The sequence below is a fragment of the Callithrix jacchus genome, chromosome X (assembly GCF_049354715.1).
Source record: "Callithrix jacchus isolate 240 chromosome X, calJac240_pri, whole genome shotgun sequence".
Lineage (NCBI taxonomy): Eukaryota > Metazoa > Chordata > Mammalia > Primates > Cebidae > Callithrix > Callithrix jacchus.
Window position 1 is genome coordinate 20,782,763 of NC_133524.1, and position 21,150 is coordinate 20,803,912.

Consider the following 21,150-nt stretch of genomic DNA (forward strand, 5'->3'; position numbering starts at 1 on the left):
ACCAACATGTCAGTGTGTCATTCATCATAATCTGAACTGCTGGGTCTAAATCACCCATTCTGCGCTGGGTCAACCAGGCAAGTGTGACCTTGGGTACATTATTCACAGCCTGGCAGACCACATGTCCCTGAGAACGGAACTGGAGGAAATCTTGTTAATTATCACAATGGTATGAATTTCTTAGTAATAAAAATCTTAAAAAACATTAGGACAATTCTTCTGCAATTCAAACCTCTAGATAAGTGATCTATATTTTTGATCATTCTATAATTTAGCAAATGTCAAGTCCTTGGTCAGGAGTGCACAGTCCAATTATGCCACCCTTCTTATTAAAAATAAGATATACTTATTGTGGTTTCCAGAAATGCACACTAAAGAGAAGACAAGGTCTGCCTATACTTGTTTCTGTAATTAAAGTTTTACCTTATTAATAAAATTTAAATCCAGGAAGTTTCACATTTTGAATCTACCCCATTACTACAGGATCAAGCTGCCAAAATTAAGCAAAGATTTCTAGATTTTAAAAAACTGACATCCTCTACCATAATCACTGAAAGCAATGAAGTGTTCAGTAATGTGTCACAGTTACTTGACAGTTGACATGTAACAATACCTGTCCTCTCCTCAGATCTTCACTTAGGGGAAAGAAAAAAACCTGAAAGGTGGTAAAAATAAAACAGGAAAAGGAAAAGAAACAATAAAACATTTTTTTCAAAATCAATGATTATACTTTAATAGAACATTTCCCTATAGATAAAATATAAGAAATCCATATATACTGATAAAGTAGAAATACTATAAAATCTATGTACTATACTGTAGAGTACTATATAATCTTTGAGGTTAAAAATGGCTGCACATTCACTAAACATGATCTCCCGCACAAAAGCCTCATTTTCTATAATAAAATATTTATATAGTTGATATTTTTCGATATTTTTTCAGTGTATCGTGGGTACCTGTTATTTAAAGGAAGTCAAGGTAACTATTTTCACACAACATATTGTATAATACACATCGTATATAACACATTATATTGTGGCTATTTTATATAACACATTTCTATAAAACAAAACTAACCTCCATAATTTTATTATTTTGAAAACTTCATATTTAGATTTACTATCATTTATACCTACTCTATTGCAATGAAGAATAAAATATTACTCTAGGTCAGACTTATGATCCAGTAAATGCTGTCTCTGACAGCAGTGACAAGGAATTTGCAGAACAGAAGAGCCATAGTTCCTACCTATTCATCCTCTAAACAGTCAAATATTCCAAAGCATATTAGTATTTTTAAGTAACTCACTAAAGAGTTCACCTAGACCAGTTAGGAAGCTAGTTTGTTTTTTATCTTGTACCAACCCTTACTTTGCTTACATAGTACTTCCTTTATTATCTTAAATTTGCTTCTTTAAACATTTGGCCTAGTTCTAGCCTATCATGTTCTGACCCACGTTTGAGTTTAACCACAAGGGCTTTTTTGTTTTGAACGCCATGAGATTCCTGTGAGGTCTTAAAGCAAGAAGGCCAGTGTAAAGGAACTAAAGAAACTGCCTGTGTTGTTACTGAGGCACTGAGGTCTTTTTAAATTGTTCATATTTTAATGAGATTAAAACGATAAAAAAACAGATAAGATTCATAATCATTCTATTCTTGACTTTCATGATTCATTCAGCAGATATTTATTAAGTCTACAATATGTAAGTGCCAGGCATTGTGTTAAATGCTGACGATTCAAAGGGGGGAGGGGGAAGAGTCTGCTTTCAAGAATTCACAGTGTACTAGGGATGAGACCATAAATATAAACTCCTACACAGACCAATCCTGAAATCTTTTAACCTGGAGAGAAATATTTTGATGTATTTACTCAAGTAAATGATTCTTTAAAAAAAAACGATGTTACTCTGGTAAAATACAATTATTATCTCATAGGAACCTACTGGGGAGGAAACAGCATAACAGTGAAAATATTAGACCACTAAGAGGGCTTTTTCAACCTTTCCCTCACTGTCTTCTATATTTCCAAATTGTATCAGAAGCAATTTATACTTGAAATAGCTGAACAAGCAAAGGAAACTAAATATCTAAAAGCAATTTGTTAGAATTTAGTTTTAATAAATCTTGGCAACATTGGCTCTGTTTGACATCTCATGCCAGAATAGCAAAATTCTTTGAAAATAGCAAATTGTGGAATCCTATCTGTCAAGTTCTGGAAAACATGATAGTGACTGAAATAATAAGGCTTTACCAAATGAGACCTCTTATAATACTCTATTTGTTTCTGGAAAATATATGACCTCTAACTACTGGCTTATTTATACCCTGAATTTTTCCACAGAAGATTTGAAGCAGCTACCCTGATATAAAATGAAACACATGAATTGGATCCACTTGGGTCTGAATTATGGCTCTGCCATTTACTATTTATAATCTTTGTGCCTTTTAACTTCTGAGATTTGGTTTCCTAATCTATAACAATGGGGACCATAATCCTACCCTGCTGGTTCATAGGAAGGATAAAATGAAATAGTAACATAGCACAGTACCTGGCATGTAGTTTGTGTTAAATAAGTATCAGTTTTGTGCTTCCTTATCCAAATGCATTCCTTGCAGAAAAAAGATAAGGTGGAATTTTAAATGATATTGTTTTCCTACACATTGATACATGCCAAGCAGAAATGTGGACTGATCTTGAGCTGCAATTGTTAATGTTTGTATCTAAAAATCAGACTCAGAGCAAATTTGATTTCTTTCCACAAGTTCAGTACTTTGAGAACATTTTATTAATATTGTAGCTATATTATTTAATGCAAAAAATTTTCTGGGGAAAAATATGAAAAGAGCCCTTGCACACTGTTTCACACTATCCATTCAAAGGATGATTAAACGTCATAAATTTGGCTTTTTAATAAAAGATTTATAGTATTAGTCTGGTCAACAATTTTAAATAAAGTTCTTATAATTCTGCCAGTCTTAAAAACATGATTTCCTTTCTTTCTTTCCTTTTCTTTCAACATATATGAATGTATTTTCCATTGAAGAGCAGCATTTAGTTCAGGTTTTACAAGTATGATCCAAGTCGCAAAATACTAAGCACCAATCATAAGCACTATTACAACTCTTCGTGCGTTAAGGAGAACAAACAAACATTTTTATACAGCAGTGGAGGTGACTGGGGGAAAAAAAGTGAAAAGCGATTTGAACTGATTCCCGCCCTCTCCATTATACCCGAGAATGCAAGTGTCCCGCATCTCAGATCAAACTGAGTCCCGGTTTTACTGACGTAACCGGTAACCTTATCTACCTCTCACACTGCGGAGGCCGGCAGGGCAGCGGCAGCCGCCAAGCACACCACTCATCAGAGCCTGCCCCATTCCACCCCCGCGATTCAGTCATGCTTTCCAGAAATGGGGTCACTCACTCAGTAACTATTACACACACGCAGCCTATCATCCTGTAATCCCCCAAAGTCCGCTGCGGGGAGAGAAGGCAGCGAAAAGTCAAGAAGGAAGAATCACAGACGCGCCACCATCAGGAACTGATTTTCCACTCCGGAGAGGAGAGGTGATACCCTGCAAAGGGTCTTGTCTGGATTATTTTCGCAGACCCCGAGATGTTCTAGGATAGGGGCGGCTGAGAAAAGCTCGGTGCAGTGATGCGCCCTGGGAAATTCTGTTGTGCGCTGTTTGGGTATATTGTTTGGGTTTTGGGCAGTCGGGTGGATGTCTCAGGGACGGTCACCAGATCCCGAGCGAGGAAAACCAGAAAGCCCTTTACGGCGGCCGCTGATCTCCTTGAATATCACCCTCTCACCTCCATGGACAGGAAACTCAAGTTAAACTCGAAGGGACGGAGGGCGAGCTCTGCGACCTCAGAAACGGAGGTGGTAGGGGACCACCTTGGGCTTCCACTTTCTCCTTTGCAGCAGCAGAAACCGCTGCCGCAGACGGGGAAGGGGAGGCAAAACCCTGCACCCCTTACCCGAACCCCCGGCAGGTCGCCGCCCCTGGCCCTGCGCGCCGGTCTCTCCGCAGCAATCCCTCCCTTGGCCAGACTCGAGAGTCCCAGCTCCTCGGTGAATCCGATCCCTACCCCTCCCACATCCCCCAAAGTCGCCAAGGTCCGGGGAAGCCCCTGACCCGGCTGGGGCAAACTTCCCAACTCCCCGCCAGCCCCCGCTCCGCCTCCCGCTTCCCCCACGCAAAGTTGATTAAAATTGGCTTCTTGCAAAGCCCCAGCGCCCACTCCAAACCCCACGCACGGCCACACTGGCAGCCCCCTGAGCCAGGGAAGGAGGTGAGAGTGCGGGTGGGAGGAATAGACAGTCAGACTGGCAAAGAGACCCACCCAGACAACCCAAACCAAAACCCTGAACCTGGGGGAAAGACGCGAGCGGGATCAGAACGGGCCGAGTGGCCAGCTCCGGGTAGCGAAGCGAGCAGGCGGGGGCGCGGGGAGGAGGCGCGCCGGCCCCAGCCACCCTGCTGCACTCACCTCAGCGCTGTCGGACGGGCTCTCCACAGCCATCTTCTGCCACGGGTCCGCCAGCTGCGCCAGCGGCATCTTCCCCCCCGGCCCGCCGCCTTCACCGCCTCCTCCCTCCCCGCCCGCCCCGCGGCCGGCCCCGCTCCGTTGCCGCCCGAGCCCCACGGCAGCGGCAGCAGCAGCAGCAGCAGTAGCAGCGGCGGCGGCCCCGCAGAGGGCTCGACGCCGACGCCGACCGCCCGAAAGCCGCGCGCCTGGCCAGAGACGCCCGCGCGCTGAGCGAGAGCCTCGCGCCTCCGCCGGGCACCGGGTCTCGCCCCTTTCTTCCTCTCCTCCTTCCGCCGCCGAGACTACGGCTCCGCCCCCCCCGCCGGTTCCCGCGCCCGCTCCCAGCCGAACAGCGACCGCCGCGCGCTCCCCCACTTCCGCTCACAACATGGCGCCTAAGCGATACCTGTCTCTCAAAGCGAGGCTCGGCTGCTGCCGCCACCGCCGCGCGCACCCAGGGGCTGGGCCAGCGGAGGACACGCCCCTGGCTGCCGCGCTCCGCTCCTCCCTCTTCCCACCCCCCTCCTTCTGCGCCCCAAGCTCAGCTTCTGGGCCTCGCCTACTTTCAGGAAGGGCGAGCCCAAGAGATCTGGGGGCGTCGGCGGGAGGCGGGGGAAAGAAATGGGAAAGGCAGCAGGGGCAAAGGCTAGTAGCCTTTCACTACCAAGGGTCCAAGCAGGTCGTAGGCTCCTTGGGAATGAGGGAGAACAGTGGTCCCCGCCCAGCTGGGGAGGGAGGTGGGCAAAATATTGGGGGCGCAGTCCCGAGCCAAGGACCCGTGGAGGGGTGTGGAGTGTCTTTTCGGCCTGTCTCCTCCGGGGGTGCGTGCGTGCGTGCGGGCGCTCGTACTCTCTGGGGGCATCCCGTAATGGCCCAAGACCCTCCCTCTCCAGGGTCACATGCTGGGAATTCACCTGCCCCCAAACTCCCCCTACAGAGGCACTGGAGGCTTCGTGCCTGGGAGGTTCCTGGGGCTCGGCTCCCGGCTTGATTCAAGTCTCTCCAAGTTGACGCTCTTGTGTTAAATTGTGGTATTTGGTATTCATTCAGCTTGTATTAGTCGCTTCCCTCGCACACCCCCCACCCCCGACCGGCCCAAATTCTCCTCAAGTGCGCAGAGCTCTTGGCCTTTAGCTTAGACCCTCGACCCCCTGCCCCACCCACCTCTGCTACCTACATCTTCAAGAGGGAGAAAACAGGGATGTTCCTTAAGGCTATCCCTCTCGGCAGAGGTTGGAGAATTATTTAAAAATATCTTGTAGGCAGGAGCGCGGGGTTCCTGCTCCTCTGTTGACTTTAAATAAGAGATCAGATTTAAAAATCGGGCTGGCAGTGGGCGGAGGAGGAGGACAGAAGGAGGGGAGGGGTTCTGACTCCTCCTCCTGCCCAAGATGGGGAAGCCCTGGGTTAAGGAAACCCGGTGCCCCGACGGCGACGGAGCGCCACAGGACCGGGAGAGGTTGTGGGGGAAGGCCTGAGCGTCGGGGGTGCGTCCCAGGAGGACACGACCCTGCGTTCACTGCGCCAGGAGCCGCTGCGCTGAGTGCGCCCGGGCAGAAACGTGTAAAAGTCGCAGGGCTGAGTGGAAAGCTACTGCAGCCCCTGGCTAGTCGCCCAGCGAGGGGAAGAGAAAAAGCAAAGGGAAATCTCCGAGCCAGCCTGTCCCTTCAGTCCCTCAGGCCGCGGCCCAGGCATCCCGGTCCTCCCACGCCCAGCGACCAAGGCGCGTCCCCTGCTGCGCTCCCAGCGAACGCCTATTAACAGCTTCCTTTCATCCTCCGGGCACCCAGACACCTGGAGAACCCTCGCCTGCCTCCCTAAGCAGGTGTGAGGATGAGATTAGAGCCCCACACCCAGCCGACCAGGTCTGCGCGGGCGGTGCAAGGTTTCTCGCTGGGCCTGCTAGAGGCAGGTGTTAGGTTCTTTCTGCTGCCTTCGCCAGCGCGCCCCTTGACACAGGCTCTAGGCGGGGGAGCCTCGTGGCCATTTCGGGAGGCTCCAACTGTTTAGAGAGCCTGAGAAGACGACAGGAAGTCCTCGTGGCGAGCCGTCTACCTAAGCTTTGGACTCAGGGGGACAGCTTAGGATGGGCAACATCTGGGCAGACTCAACCTGGTCTGAGGGAGAAGGCGAATAGGGCCACTTGGCTCATGATTTTGTCACTTCCCCCAACATGCTATATTCAGGTGCTGCAAATCCAACCTGGGCCCAAACTCAGCTAATCTGACAGCACCTTCTCTATGTTAATTCCCGACGACAAAACACGATTGCAGAAGTTAGGAGGATAAGGAGTTGTGTACTATTTTGCATTTATGTACAAAATGCTTAATTTATTCATTTACATTGCAGAGTCACATGACCACTCCTTATGGCGAAAAGAAGTTCGTTAATTCGATTGGCTTAAAGTAAATTAGCTCTCCCTACCCGTTGATCAATTATTCTAGTTAACATTCTTGCTTTAGTAAAAACATACATAGTTGAAGAGAGATAGTTATGTGGCTAACACTGTTCAGTGCGAGTTACTCCACGCAAAGAACGAACTGACATTTTAAAGCAAATTGTATGCCATTTTCAATATCAACTTTTATTCATCTCTGTTGACCTTGAGGACCAGAGGAATAACTTTTAAAAAACAGAGTTACCTGATCTGTAAAAGTAATATGAGAGGTGGTCACATTTCATTTAATTAAGCATTAAATGAACTGTTCATAATGGGTTAAAGTGGCCGGGTGCAGTGGCTCCCCCCTGTAATCCCAGCTCTTTGGGAGGCAGGGGTGGGTGGATCACCTGAGCTCAGGAGTTTCAGACTTGCCTGGCCAACATGGTGAAACCCCGTCTCTAGTAAAAATACAAAAATAGCCGGGTATGGTGGTGCATGTCTGTACTCCCAGCTACTCCAGAGGCTGAGGCAGGAGAATCGCTTGAACCTGGGAAGCGGAGGTTGCAGCGAGCCGACATCGTGCCATTGCACTCCAGCCTGGGAGACAAGATCGAAAATGTTTAAAAAAAAAAAAAGTTAAAGTACCACTACCACAGATGTCTTGCACATAGGATCAATTTGATAAGTATTTGTGAATTGAATGAATTGATTTAGAAGAACATTATTTTTCCTTTTGCCCCAAAGGCTAAGAAAATGAATTTTTTTTTGTTAACAATAAGCTTTTTCTCTTTTATTTCTTCTATTAAATCCAAGAGCAGTGCAACCACTCTCTTTGGTTAGGATAATTTGGAAAAATTAAATGAAGCTGGAGGATTTTTCTTGTAGGTAGCAGCAAAAAGAGTTATTTGAACATTGAAGCTGATACTGTCTTTGGCAGGATTACTTTCCCCTCTGTTTAACAAAGGAGAACTTCAAGTGTAGCTGTTCAAAGAATAGCTGTCTCAGATCGATAGACCTGCAGGTGTTAATGTGGTGGTCAGTAGCCACACGTGGCTACTGAGCACTTCAAATGAGGTTGGCTGGTCAAAGTTGAGATGTGCTGTAAATGCAAAGTTCATACAAGGTTTCAGAGTTAGTAAAAAAAAAAATATAAAATATCTCATTAATAATTTTTTATATTGACAACATGTTGAAATATTTTGAATATATTGAGTTAAAATATTTCATTACAATTAATTTCACCCTTTAAAAACTTTAATGTGGCCACTATAAATGTATACTTACATATATGGCTTTCTTGTCAAGATTCACACTGTAGTTCTATAGGAGAGCAATGCTCTAGAGCTGTCTTTTAACATTGAGCCTTTTATGTATTCCTACAATTCATATAATGTGAAATGATATCTTCAGATTCCAACAACTTTTTGGCTTCCTGAGGGCAGAATCAGCAGAAAGGGCTGATTCAGTTACCTACTGATCCCCACCCTTCCCAACAAATCTCTCAGTCAGAACCAAAATATTGGAAAGTTATTACTTGAAACTACAGTAGAGGGAAACAGCAAACCTCAGTAGAAAATCTGAAGGAGGTTTCCAAGAAATCATTCCTAATGTATGACGGGACAACTAGATTTAACCTCCTCTGCCCCCAACAATTTCCTGCTATAATTATAACCTTTGTATACACGTTTAAATGGGCATTTATTTAACAAAATAACATTTGTTCAAAAGTGGAGTTACATCAGTCTGGAAAAGTTGCAAGATGACTAACTATGGCTCATGGCGCAATCTCTACCTCAAATACATCCAAAGTTCACAGCTCTATACATATAGATTTGTCATTGCTATAGAAAACCCAAAAAGTGCAATCATCATCCCCTCTAGGAAGAAGTTTTTTCCTTTCATCCAGATTACCCAAATCATATTATCCAAAGCATAATTATTTGGATCTGTATTTATCCAAAGCCTATTTATTTTCATCAAAAAAAGAAAGATAATCATCAGAGACTATTTAACTATTTCTTTCCAGAGAGAAAGAAAGATAAGATTTAGGCTCCAATCTTAATTCACTAAATCTTATCTCATGTAAGACAACAGTTTAACAAAATACATGGTGACCTATGTTTCATATGTGTGAATTTTGTTTTTCCCTTGAAATGTCTCAAGTAAATATTATTAAGGCTGTTTTCCTCATCAACACACATTTTAAAGAACAGGCATTTCTACATCAGTTTGAACATTTTATTTGAGAAAATTTGAATTTTGGAAAATGTAAGGTTCTAGGTTTCCTTCCAGATATAAAATTCAAAGATTTTAGAGTTGTGTATGATGAAAGACAGTCAAATCTATAAAGGTGAAGGCAGTCTATAATACAAAAACATGAAATGTTTAACATTCTTTCCAGTTAGGCAAGATGGGGTTATGATAAGAGCAGAGACAGGCCCGTGGCCAAACTTCAGTTTTCTTTATCTCTTTAAGCTTCAACTTTGCTTAGACCAGCATATAGTTGCTGTTCAACAAATATTTGCAGAATAAGCTTTGTTTTTCTCATCTGAAAATAGGGATAATAATACTTGCCTTGTATGATTGGTGGGAAGATTAAATGGAGGCAACGTCTGTAAAGCATTAAGTATGGTGCCTGCCTCGTAGGAAACATTCAATAAATGGAGCTATTGTTATCAGCTTCAGAAAGGGAGTACTCCTTCGAACATAATGTAATTCAAATATCTCCCTCTTGAAAGTTACCCCTTTCCATTTGTTGTGTGAGCATTTTATTGTAGTGTGATCTATTTATTTAGGGTATTCTTGTATCACAAAAAATGATACTGTGAGTAACTTCCTGTGAAACGCAAATAAAAGAGAATGTAGAGCAACCTACTCTTCTGTTTTTTGAGCTACATATGTTGAAATGCAAATGATTACAGGTCAATTGCCTCATAGGCTAGGATCAAAACCTTGTTTATATAATGCTCAAAATAAACTAACAAATGTATGATTCAAAGTTAACATTACCTGACTCATACTTACGTAGGGAGAATGGGAGGAACAGGGAAGTATGAAAGAGAGGCCTGTGTCAGATGTGCTTTAATGTTTTCTTCTTTTATTGGTTTCCAAAATGTCTAATCCTTAGAGGTGTCGTTTTGTTCCAGGAGTCATTTGAAGGGAAAGAATTATGGGGCTTTGATACTTGACAAGGAACTGAGAAGCCATTTTGGGAGCTTTAATATGCTACTGTTTTGCTTTAGTTTTCATTTTACTAGAACTGAAAAGACCCTCTAAATATTCTTGTTTATAAACACTAATTCATAAGAGGGAGATAATACATTAAAATTTCATTTTCAAACTGATATTGAAAATGGTTGCTTTAACATTAAGCAAAAATGTCAGTACAAAGTATTCCTTCAGAGAATAAACATTCCCGTTTTATAACTATCAATTTACTTCGGTTGGTTAGAACAGTGGTTCTCACGTTTTTTTTTTTTCAGTCCACAAACCATTTTGAAGCAAAAACTCAAGGACCACCAATTCCTACTCATCACCATGAAAAAAAAAATTCAAACTTTATGGAACTCTTGCTTTAAAATATGGCTGTTTTAAAACTTTATAGTTGTGCTTTTGAATGCAAATTTGAGTATGCAGCTGCAAAAGATACTTTTAAAAAAATTCTTTTAGTGACTTGTATTTAAGACCAGCTTATAGCCAGACCTCAACTGGAAGTGTCTTTGCAGAACACTATGGAATCAAATGGAACTCCCTTCTTTGACCACCAGCTAAATCCCAAATCTCTATGTTGGGGAACTCTGCAGCATTAAGCACAAAAGTTGTGTGAGTGAGGCACTTTCAAATCAGGTCCATTGCTGGAAAAACTGCCCATGAATTAATAATGCCATATTTGTAAATAAAGTACATTTTCATTAAGCAACCGATCAATTATATTTCACTAGTTTATTTTCAAGTCATGTTCTTGGCAACTAGTGAAATAAGAATAAATGCCTGAAAAGGGGTTAAATATTAAGGAATTCCTTTTTTAAATAAGAAATATAAATTGAAATAGTTTACAACTGCCTAGTAAATAGGAGATGAATTCTATAGATTAAATGGCTTTATTACAAATTTTAAGAAACCCCACCTAATAAGACTGTATATGCAAATGGTGAGTTCATGTTTGAACAAGAATCAGCCATCTGGAAGTAGCATTGGCAGTTCTGGACACTTTACCAAAATTTTGGACACTTTTTATAATGATGGTGATAAGGATGACAATGGCTAGACACTTATTGAGTACTTACTATGTGTCAGATGTTGATATAAGTGTTTTACACATAATTAAATCATCATTGCAATGCTGAGAGTACTAAATATAAATTAGTAGCAGCTAACAGGGCTGGACATGGTGGCTTATGCCTGTAATCCCAGCACTTTGGGAGGCCGAGGTGGGAGGATCACCTGAGGTCAGGAGTTCAAGACCAGCCTGGTCAACATAGAGAAACCCTGTCTCTACTCAAAATACAAAAATTAGCCAGGTGCGGTGGTGTGCACCTATAGTCCCAGCTACTCAGGAAGCTGAGGCAGGAGAATCACTTGAAACTGGGAGGTGGAGGTTGAAGTGAGCAGAGATCATTCCACTGCTCTCTAGCCTGGACAACAGAGTGAGACGCTGTCTCAAAAAAAAAAAAAAAAAAAAGCAGCTAACAGCTGTTGAGTACTTGAAAACTGTTAGATGATTTACATATATTATCTCATTTTATTTAAACAATAGGTACTGTTAGCAAAGGTTAGTGTTTCATTCTGATAAAGAATGAATATTTCTTACTATAATGAGTTCTTTCAAAAATTTCAGGAAAATGCTTAGGAAAATGTACCCCAAAATACCATCAAATAAGTATTTAAAAGACTACGTTTATTAAATATGTTCATATGCCATATTGCTCTCTTATTCTTTATTTTATTTTGCCTTGGTGAACACTGTAAGAGTCTATGAAATTTCATTTTGAAAAAAAAAAAGAAAATAAGTTTTAGTTTCTCCAAAGAGCAATATAAAGCTTTTGAAAGGGTGTTAAAATAGATAATTTTCAAATGAAATTTTTTGTTTTCATAGTTTACCGTGGGTCTTTAGACCACTGTTATGGGTTGAATTATGATTCCCCCCAAAAGATATGTTGAAGGTCTAATCCCCATTACTTTAGAATATGACCTTATTTGGAAATAGGACTGTTGCAGATGTAATTAGTTAAAATGAGGTCATACTTGAGTAGGGTGGGCCCCTAATGCATTAGTACTGGTCTCCTTCTAAGAAGATAGCCATGTGAAGAGAGACACAGGGAGAATGCCAGGTAATGACAGAAGATTGGAATGATGCATCTGCAAGCCAATGAATGCCACAATTTACTGACAAACCACCAGAAGCTAGGAAGTGGCAAGAAGCTAGGGAGAGGCAAGGAAGGATTCTACACAGAGTCTGAGAGAACACGGCCCTGCCAACATCTTGATTTTGGATTTCTAGCCTCTAGAACTCTGAGACAATACATTTCTTTTGTTTTCAGCCACCTAGTTTGTGGTACTTTGTTATGACAGTCTTTGGAAACTAATACAACAAATGGGAAGATTTTTGCTTATACACTTTCAAAGCATTTTTCACCTCTGAAAACACTATGTCTACTATTAAGGATTTCCTAAAACAGTAGGCATATCTCTGTGAGAAACAGGGAAAAAAATAACAATAGAGAGGAATTTGGAATGTGTTTACAAATGGATTAGGAATAGAGCCTAGAATTTAATTTCTTCAGGTTAAACATTTAGTGCTAACAAAATAATCCCTGATTCTTCTTTATATATCTCCAGAATCCAGATAACACTATATATGAGTAGTTTTCCCCTAGTATATACTCACTATTATTTGACTGAAGTGAAAAAAAATATACTGTAGCTTTTTAAAACTTTCCTTCTGTTTGGGAAGTCCATGTTTTGGCAGACTTTGTTTTTCATTTAAAAACTATCTCCTCTGTACTTCTCTTTCCGTATTTCTCAAGGTGTTTTGTGGCATCACCATCTATTTAATTCACTAAATTAGAAATATAGGATTCATTACGTCATCCTACCCTGCTCTGTCTCCCCTTCTTCTTGCACCTCCCAGATTATTTTACTAGATTTTTGGATTTTCCTTTCTAATCTGGATTCTGTCAAACTCTCTCTCATTCCACTACCCCCACCCCAGTTTGGGCCTTCACCATCTTTGGCCTGAATTACAATGGCTCCCTTCAGAGCCTTCCTGACTTTCACCCATTCTCCACACAATGGCTTAAGGGTGCATCCTAAAATAAAAATGTTATGTTGTTCATCCCATGCTTAAAATCCACAATGGCTTTCCACAGCTCAGGATAAAATCCTGGCACCTTTGCCTAGATTTGCCTAGATGCAAGATGCCTGCCTTTTTTTTTTTTTTTTTGCCAGCCATTAATGGCAATATTAAAAAATTTAGAATTTATCTTGCTTTTTCTTGTACAAACTGTATTTCAGGTGAACCCGTATAGCATTAGTTGATGAAAGAATGGTCTTTATAGAAGAATTTTGGCTTAGAAATATAGAAAGAATGCTAGGCTTAGAAAAACACTACTTGAGACCATTGACACGATGCATCATCTAATGGGCCAAATAATAAGCTAGCATCAAAATGATAGGACCAAATTCACACATAAGAATATTAACCTTAAATGTAAATGGCCCAATTAAAAGGCACAGACTGGCAAATTGGATAAAGAGCCAAGACCCATCGGTGTGCTGTATTCAGGAGACCCATCTCATGTGCAAAGACACTGATAGGCTCAAAATAAAGGGATGGAGGAAGATTCACCAAGGTAATTGAAAGAAAAGAAAAAACAGGGGTTGCAATCTAGTCTCTGATGAAACAGACTTAAAAGACAAAGAATGGCATTACATAATGGTAAAGGGATCAATGCAACAAGAAGAGTAACTATCCTAAATATATATGCACTCAATATAGGAGCACCCAGATTCATAAAGCAAGTTCTTAGAGAACTTCAAAGAGACTTATAGACTCCCCCACAGTAATAGTGGGAGACTTTAACACCCCACTGTCAATATTAGACAGATCAATGAGACAGAAAATTAACAAAGATATTCAGAACTTGAACTCAACTCTGGACCAAATGGACATAATAGATATCTGCAGAACTCTCCACCCCAAATCAACAGAATATACATTCTTCTCAGCACCACATCACACTTATTCTAAAACAGACCACATAATTGGAAGCAAAACACTCCTCAGCAAATGCAAAAAAAAAAAAAAAAGGAAATCATAAGGTCTCCCAGACCACTGTGAAGTCAAATTAGAACTCAGGATTAAGAAACTCACTTGAAACCACACAACTACATGGAAACTGAACGACCTGCTCCTGAATGACCACTGGATAAACAACAAAATGAAGGCAGAAATAAATAAGTTCTTTGAAACCAATGAGAACAAAGATACAACATACCAGAATCTCTGGGACACATTTAAGACAGTGTCTAGAGGGAAATTTATAGCACTAACTGCCTGCAGGACAAAGTGGGAATGATCTAAAATCGACACCCTAACATCACAATTAAAAGAACTAGAGATGGGCTGGGTGTGGTGGCTCACACCTGTAATCCCAGCACTTTGGGAGGCCAAGGTGGGTGGATCATGAAGTCAGGAGATTGAGACCATCCTGGCAATGGTGAAACCCCGTCTCTACTAAAATAAAAAAAATTAGCTGGGCGTAGTGGCGCACGCCTGTAGTCCCAGCTACTCAGGGGGCTGAGGCAGGGAAATCGCTTGAATCCGGGAGATGGAGGTTGCAGTGAGCTTAGATCGTGCCACTGCACTCCAGCCTGGCAAAAGAGCAAGACTCCATTCTCAAAAAAAAAAAAAAAAAAAAAAAAAAAAAAAAAAGAACTAGAGAAACAAGAGCAAACAAATTTAAAAGCTAGCAGAAGATAAGAAACAATTAAGTTCAGAGCAGAACTGAAGGAGACAGAGACACAAAAATCCTTTCAAAAAATCAATAAATCCAGGAGCTGGTTTTTTGAAAAAATTAACAAAATAGATAGACCACTAGACAGACTAATAAAGAAGAAAAGAGAGAAGAATCAAATAGGAAAAATAAAAAGTGATAAAGGGGAGATCACCACTGATCCCACAGAACTAGAAACTACCATCAGAGAATACTATGAACACCTCTATGCAAATAAACTAGAAAATCTAGAAGAAATGGATAAAATTCCTGAACACATACACCCTCCCAAGACTAAACCAGGAAGACGTTGAATCCTTGAATAGACCAATAACAAGTTCTGAAATTGAGGCAGTAATTAATAGCCTACCAACCAAAAAAAAAAAAAAAAAAAAAGCCCAGGATCAGAGAGATTCACAGCCGAATTCTACCAGAGGTACAAAGAGGAGCTGGTACCATTCCTTCTGAAACTATTCCAAACAATAGAAAAAGAAGGACTCCTCCCTAACTCATTTTATGAGGCCAGCATCATCTTGATAGCAAAACCTGGCTGAAACACAACAAAAAAAAGAAAATTTCAGGCCAATATCCCTGATGAACATCAATGCAAAAATCCTCAATAAAATACTGGCAAACCGAATCGAGTAGCACATCAAAAAGCTTATCCACCATGATCTAGTCGGCTTCATCCCTGGGATGCAAGGCTGCTTCAACATATGCAAATCAATAAATGTAATCCATCACATAAACAGAACCAATGACAAAAACCACATAATTATCTCAATAGATGCAGAAAAAGCCTTCAATAAAATTCAGTACCCCTTCATGCTAAAAACACTCAATAAACTAGGTACTGATGAAACAGAACATATCTCAAAATAATAAGAGCTATTTATGACAGATCCACAGCCAATATAATACTGAATGGGCAAAAGCTGGAAGCATTCCGTTTTAAAGCCAGGACAAGACAAGGATGCCCTCTTTCACCACTCCTGTTCAACACAGTATTGGAAGTTCTGACCAGGGCAATCAGGAAAGAGAAAGAAATAAAGGGTAATCATATAGGAAGAGAGGAAATCAAATGATCTCTGTTTGCAGATGACAGGATTGTGTATCTAGAAAACTCCATCATATCAGCCCCAAAACTCCTTAAACTGATAAGCAACTTCAGCAAAGTCACAGGATACAAAATTAGTGTGCAAAAATCACAAGTATTGCTATACATCAATAACAGACAAACAGAGAGCCAATAATGAGCAAACTCCCATTCACAATTGCTACAAAGACAATAAAATACCTAGGACTACAACTTACAAGGGATGTGAAGGACCTAAAGGAGAACTGCAAACCACTACTTAAGGAAATAAAGAAGTATACAAACAAATGGAAAAACATTCCATGCTCATGGATAGGAAGAATCAATATCGTGGAAATGGCCATACTGCCCAAAGTAATTTATAGATTCAATGCTATTCCCATCAATACCATTGACTTTCTTCATAGAAATAGAAAAAAATTACTTTAAATTTTATATGGAACCAAAAAAGAGCCCATACAGCCAAGACAATCATAAACAAAAAGAACAAAGCTGGAGGCATCATGCTACCTGATTTCAAATTATACTACAAGGCTACAGTAACCAAGACAGCATGATACTTGTACCAAAACAAATATATAGACCAATGGAACAGAAATAGCCTCAGAAATAGCATCATACATCTACAACCATCTGATCTTTGACAAACCTGACAAAAACAAGCAATGGGGAAAGGATTCTCTATTTAATAAATGGTGTTGGGAAAACTGGCTAGCCATATGCAGAAAACTGAAACTACACCCTTTCCTTACACCTTATTAAAAATTAACTCCAGATGGATTAAAGATTTAAATGTAACACCTAAAACCATAAAAACCCTAGAAGAAAACCTAGGCATTACCATTCAAGACATAGGCATGGGCAAAGACTTCATGACTAAAACACCAAAAGGAATTGCAACAAAAGCCAGAATTGACAAATAGGATCTAATTAAACTAAAGAGCTTCTACACAGCAAAAGAAACTATCGTCAGAGTGAACAGGCAATCTACAGAATGGGAGAAAAAATTTTCAATCTATCCATCTGACAAAGGGCCATATCCAGAATCTACAAGGAACCTAAATTTACAAGAAAAAAGCAACCCCCTCAAAAAGTGGATGAAGGATACGAACAGACGTTTCTCAAAAGAAGACATTTATGTGGCCAACAAACATATGAAAAAAGCTCATAATCACTGGTAATTAGAGAAACACTAATCAAAACCACAATGAGATACCATCTCATGCCAGTTAGAATGGAACAGATGCTGGAGAGGATGTGGAGAAATAGGAGCGCTTTTACACTGTCGGTAACAGTGTAAATTAGTTCAACCATTGTGGAAGATAGTGTGGCGATTCCTCAAGGATCCAGAACCAGAAATACTGTTTGACCCAGCAATCCCATTACTGGGTGTGTACCCAGAGGATTATAAATAATTCTATTATTATTATTTTTTTTGAGATGGAGTTTCGCTCTTGTTAGCCAGGCTGGAGTGCAATGGCACAATCTCGGCTCACCGCAACCTCTGCCTCCTGGGTTCAGGCAATTCTCCTGTCTCAGCCTCCTGAGTAGCTGGGATTACAGGCACATGCCACCACACCCAGCTAATTTTTTTGTATTTTTAGTAGAGACGGGGTTTCACCATGTTGACCAGGATGATCTTGATCTCTTGACCTTGTGATCCACCCGCCCCAAGCCTCCCAAAGTGCTGGGATTACAGGCTTGAGCCACCGTGCCCGGCCTAATTCTATTATTAAGACACATGCAAACATATGTTTATTGCAGCACTATTCACAATAGCAAAGACTTGGAACTAACTCAAATGCCCATCAATGTTAGACTGTTTAAAGAAAATGTGGTACATATACACCATGGAGTACTATGCAACCATCATAAGGGATGAGTTCATGTCCTTTGCAGAAACATGGTTTAAGCTGGAAAACATTATTCTTAGCAAACTAACACAGGAACAGAAAACCAAACACCACATGTTCTCACTCATAAGTGGGAGATGAACAATGAGAACATATTGGCTCAGGGAGGGGAACATCACACAACGGGGTCTGTTGGCGGGTAGGGGACAAGAGGAGGGATAGCATTAAGATAAATACCTAATGTAGATGATGGGTTGATGGGTGCAGCAAACCACCATGGCACATGTATACCTATGTAACAAACCTGCACATTCTGCACATGTATCCCAGAACTTAAAGTATAATAATAATAAAAAAGCACCACTTTGAAAACCATAATGGAATAATTGATTCAGGTGACAATCATAAATGAATAAGGCCATTAGATGAAAGGTGGATGGGGAACTTGAAATGAGAAGGATCAGGCTATCACCACGTGAAACCACTGATTAATCTTAGCATCAGTAAAGGTGAGACAACCAGACACTATAAGACTCTTATGTCATGCAATAAGAAATACATAGTGCTACCTATGAAGCATTGTTTTCAAAAACCTGAAGCTGAATTCAGTTAATCCTCTATAGCTTCACTGTCCAACATGATAAATTTTTAAAAATTCAGTTCCTTATTCACGCTAACCACATTTCATGTGTCAATCTTCATCTGTGGCTATGGTATCGGACAGCACACATTATAGAACCTTGCCACCATGGCAGAGAGTTCTATTGGAAGGTATTGCTCTAGAGTCAATTTCATTTTTGTCGGGGGACAAAAGGACTAGAGAAAGAAATTAAATGACACACAAGGATGCAAATAGACAAATACAGAATGTGATATATTCTCTAGGTTTGGTTAACTCACTTTCTGCAACAAGTCAATGGAATGAATGAAAAAGAGGAGTGGTAATTCTTTGCATTGAGAGAGACAACCAGAGGTAATGTGTGGACCTTGTCTGGATCTTGATTTGAACAAACTAATTGTAAATACATTTTTGAGACCATCATGAAAATGTGACTATGGACAGAATTCCGGTTGGTTTTAAATGTCGCTTCAATTTGGAATCTCATTTGGCTCTTGGTATCTGCCCATTTCCCCAATTTTAACATCCGTGGTAGCTTCAAGTGAGAAGTTTTCCAGGTCTGATCACAAAACATCCTGGATATAATGAATGAGCAAGCAGGGGCCAAGGCAAAAGAACAGCCCACAGTAAACAAATCCCTGAGTGTGGCAGAACTTTAGTACCACTCTAGGTATGTATCACTCTCCCAGGGATGTCTGCTCTCCGGGAGCAAGATGGGGCTGTGGTTCTGTGAAGCCTTGGAGGCAGACCATATTATTAATAGTGGATAGTCATTTTGATGTGAAGCCAAGGCTAGAACTGAGGTCCAGGATCAGGAGATGGAACTGGCAAAAATAAGAAAAGAAGGTAGGTCTAGGGCTGGAATTTTCATGAAGATATTATAAGGCTGGAAAATAGGATAAATCATGTGAACTCTAGAATCCTGAAGAGATGAGGGCCAGATGAGCAGATGGCTCTTATCTTCCCTCCAGTGAGAAAAGGCTAAAATCTGGAGCCCCTTATCTGAAAGTAGTAGAGAAGAATGAAGAGAAGAGAACCATTTTCAAACTCCACTTGGTAAACTGGTTTCCATTAGTTCCAGATTGGGCAAAATTTGTTTACTTTTATTCTCTTTTTACTGTTCACCCCCAAATATGGATCATGTGTAAAGTTCTATTTTTATAATATTTTATTTTAAATTGTGGTAACAAATAACATAAAAATTTCCATCTTGCCAATTTTGAAATATATAGTTCAGTAGCGCTCAGTACATTCATATTGTTGTGCAAACAATCTTCAGAACGTTTTCATCTTACAGAACTGAAACACTGCATCCATTAAACAGCGACTTCCCATTTCCCCCATCCTCAGCCCCTGGCAACCACCATTACTACTTTCCGTCTCTGTGAGTTTGACTATTCTAGATATATAAGTGAACTCATACAGTATTTGTCCTTTTGTGACTGGCTTATTTTTCTTAGCATAATGTCCTCAAGTTTTATTCATGTTGTAGCATGTGACAGGATTTCCTTCCTTTTTTTTTTTAAGTGACAGAGTCTTGCTCTGTTACCTAAATTGGAGTGCAGTGGTGCAATCATAGCTTACTGAAGTCTCAATCTCTTGGGCTCAAGCCTTCTCCCACCTCAATCTTTTGAGTAGCTGGGAATATGGGTGCATGCCACCACTCTTGGCTTATTTTTTATGTTTAGTAGAGATGGGGGGTCTTACTATGTTGCCCGGGCTGGCCTCAAACTCCTGGGCTCAAGTAATCCTTCTGCCTTAACCTCCCAAATTGCTGGGCTTACAGGCATGAGCCACCATGCCCACCCCCTTTTTAAGGCTGAAAAATACTAAATTGCATGTTGTGACATAATAAGAAATATACATTAGGTCTCTTTCCCCAGTTCCTGACACCGAGCACCTAAAGCCCTTATAATTTCCCGAGTGATAGGAGTGTCTTTTGTTCTAATGACGTGATTCTTGGTGGGCTTCTGGATGAGAGCTCGTCACTAGAAAGACTGAGCATGATTAGAAACTTGGAAATTTCAAGCCCCCTACTCCACATCCTCCTGGGAAGAGAGAGAAACTGGAGATTGAGTTAATAATTGGTCATGCCCAGGTGATGAAGCCTCCATAAAAAATCCCTAAACTATGGGGTTTGGATAGCTTTCAGGTTGGTGAACACATCCATGTGTTAGGAAAGTGGTGCCTTAGAACCCTTCTGGACTTCACTCCATATACCTCTTCATCTGGCTGTTCATCCATATCCTTTGTAATATCCTTTATAATAAACAGAATGTTTATGCCACATTTTGTTTATCCATTCATGGTCAGTGGACACTTGGGTTGCTTCCACCTCTTGGATATTGTAAATAATTCTGCTCTGAACATAGGTGTGCAAATCCAAAGTTCTATCCTTGATGTGGTAGATTGTAAAATGGCCACAAAGTATTCCCCTTCCTGTATCCATGCTCCTTTGCAATGTGACTTTACAGTTTCCCATCAAACTATGAAGTTTATTTTCCTACTACTTAAATCTAGGACAGCCTGATGACTGGCTTTGGCCAATAGAATGTGATGGAAGCAATGTGGTACTGGTTCCAAGTCTGAGCCTCAAGAAATCTTGCACATGTCAGTTTGCTCTCTTGGAATTTGTATAAACAAACCCAGGTTAGACTATTAAAGGGTGA

At 40.9% G+C, this 21,150-nt stretch overlaps 1 protein-coding gene across 9 annotated transcripts in view; it reads right to left on the reverse strand.

The window, feature by feature from the left end:
- The window catches only part of RPS6KA3 (ribosomal protein S6 kinase A3), a 171,474-nt gene that overhangs the window by 116,773 nt on the left and 33,551 nt on the right, over positions 1 to 21,150 (reverse strand). For 6 of the 9 annotated variants that reach the window (XM_078364255.1, XM_078364252.1, XM_035289154.3 and 3 more), the window contains exon 1: positions 4,946 to 5,002. The exons of 2 other annotated variants lie outside the window; for them this stretch is intronic. The gene's annotated coding sequence lies outside the window, so the exon portion shown is untranslated. Of the gene's footprint in view, positions 1 to 4,500; positions 4,790 to 4,945; positions 5,003 to 21,150 lie in introns of those variants that run through there. One more of the 9 variants, XM_078364256.1, reaches the window with a different exon arrangement.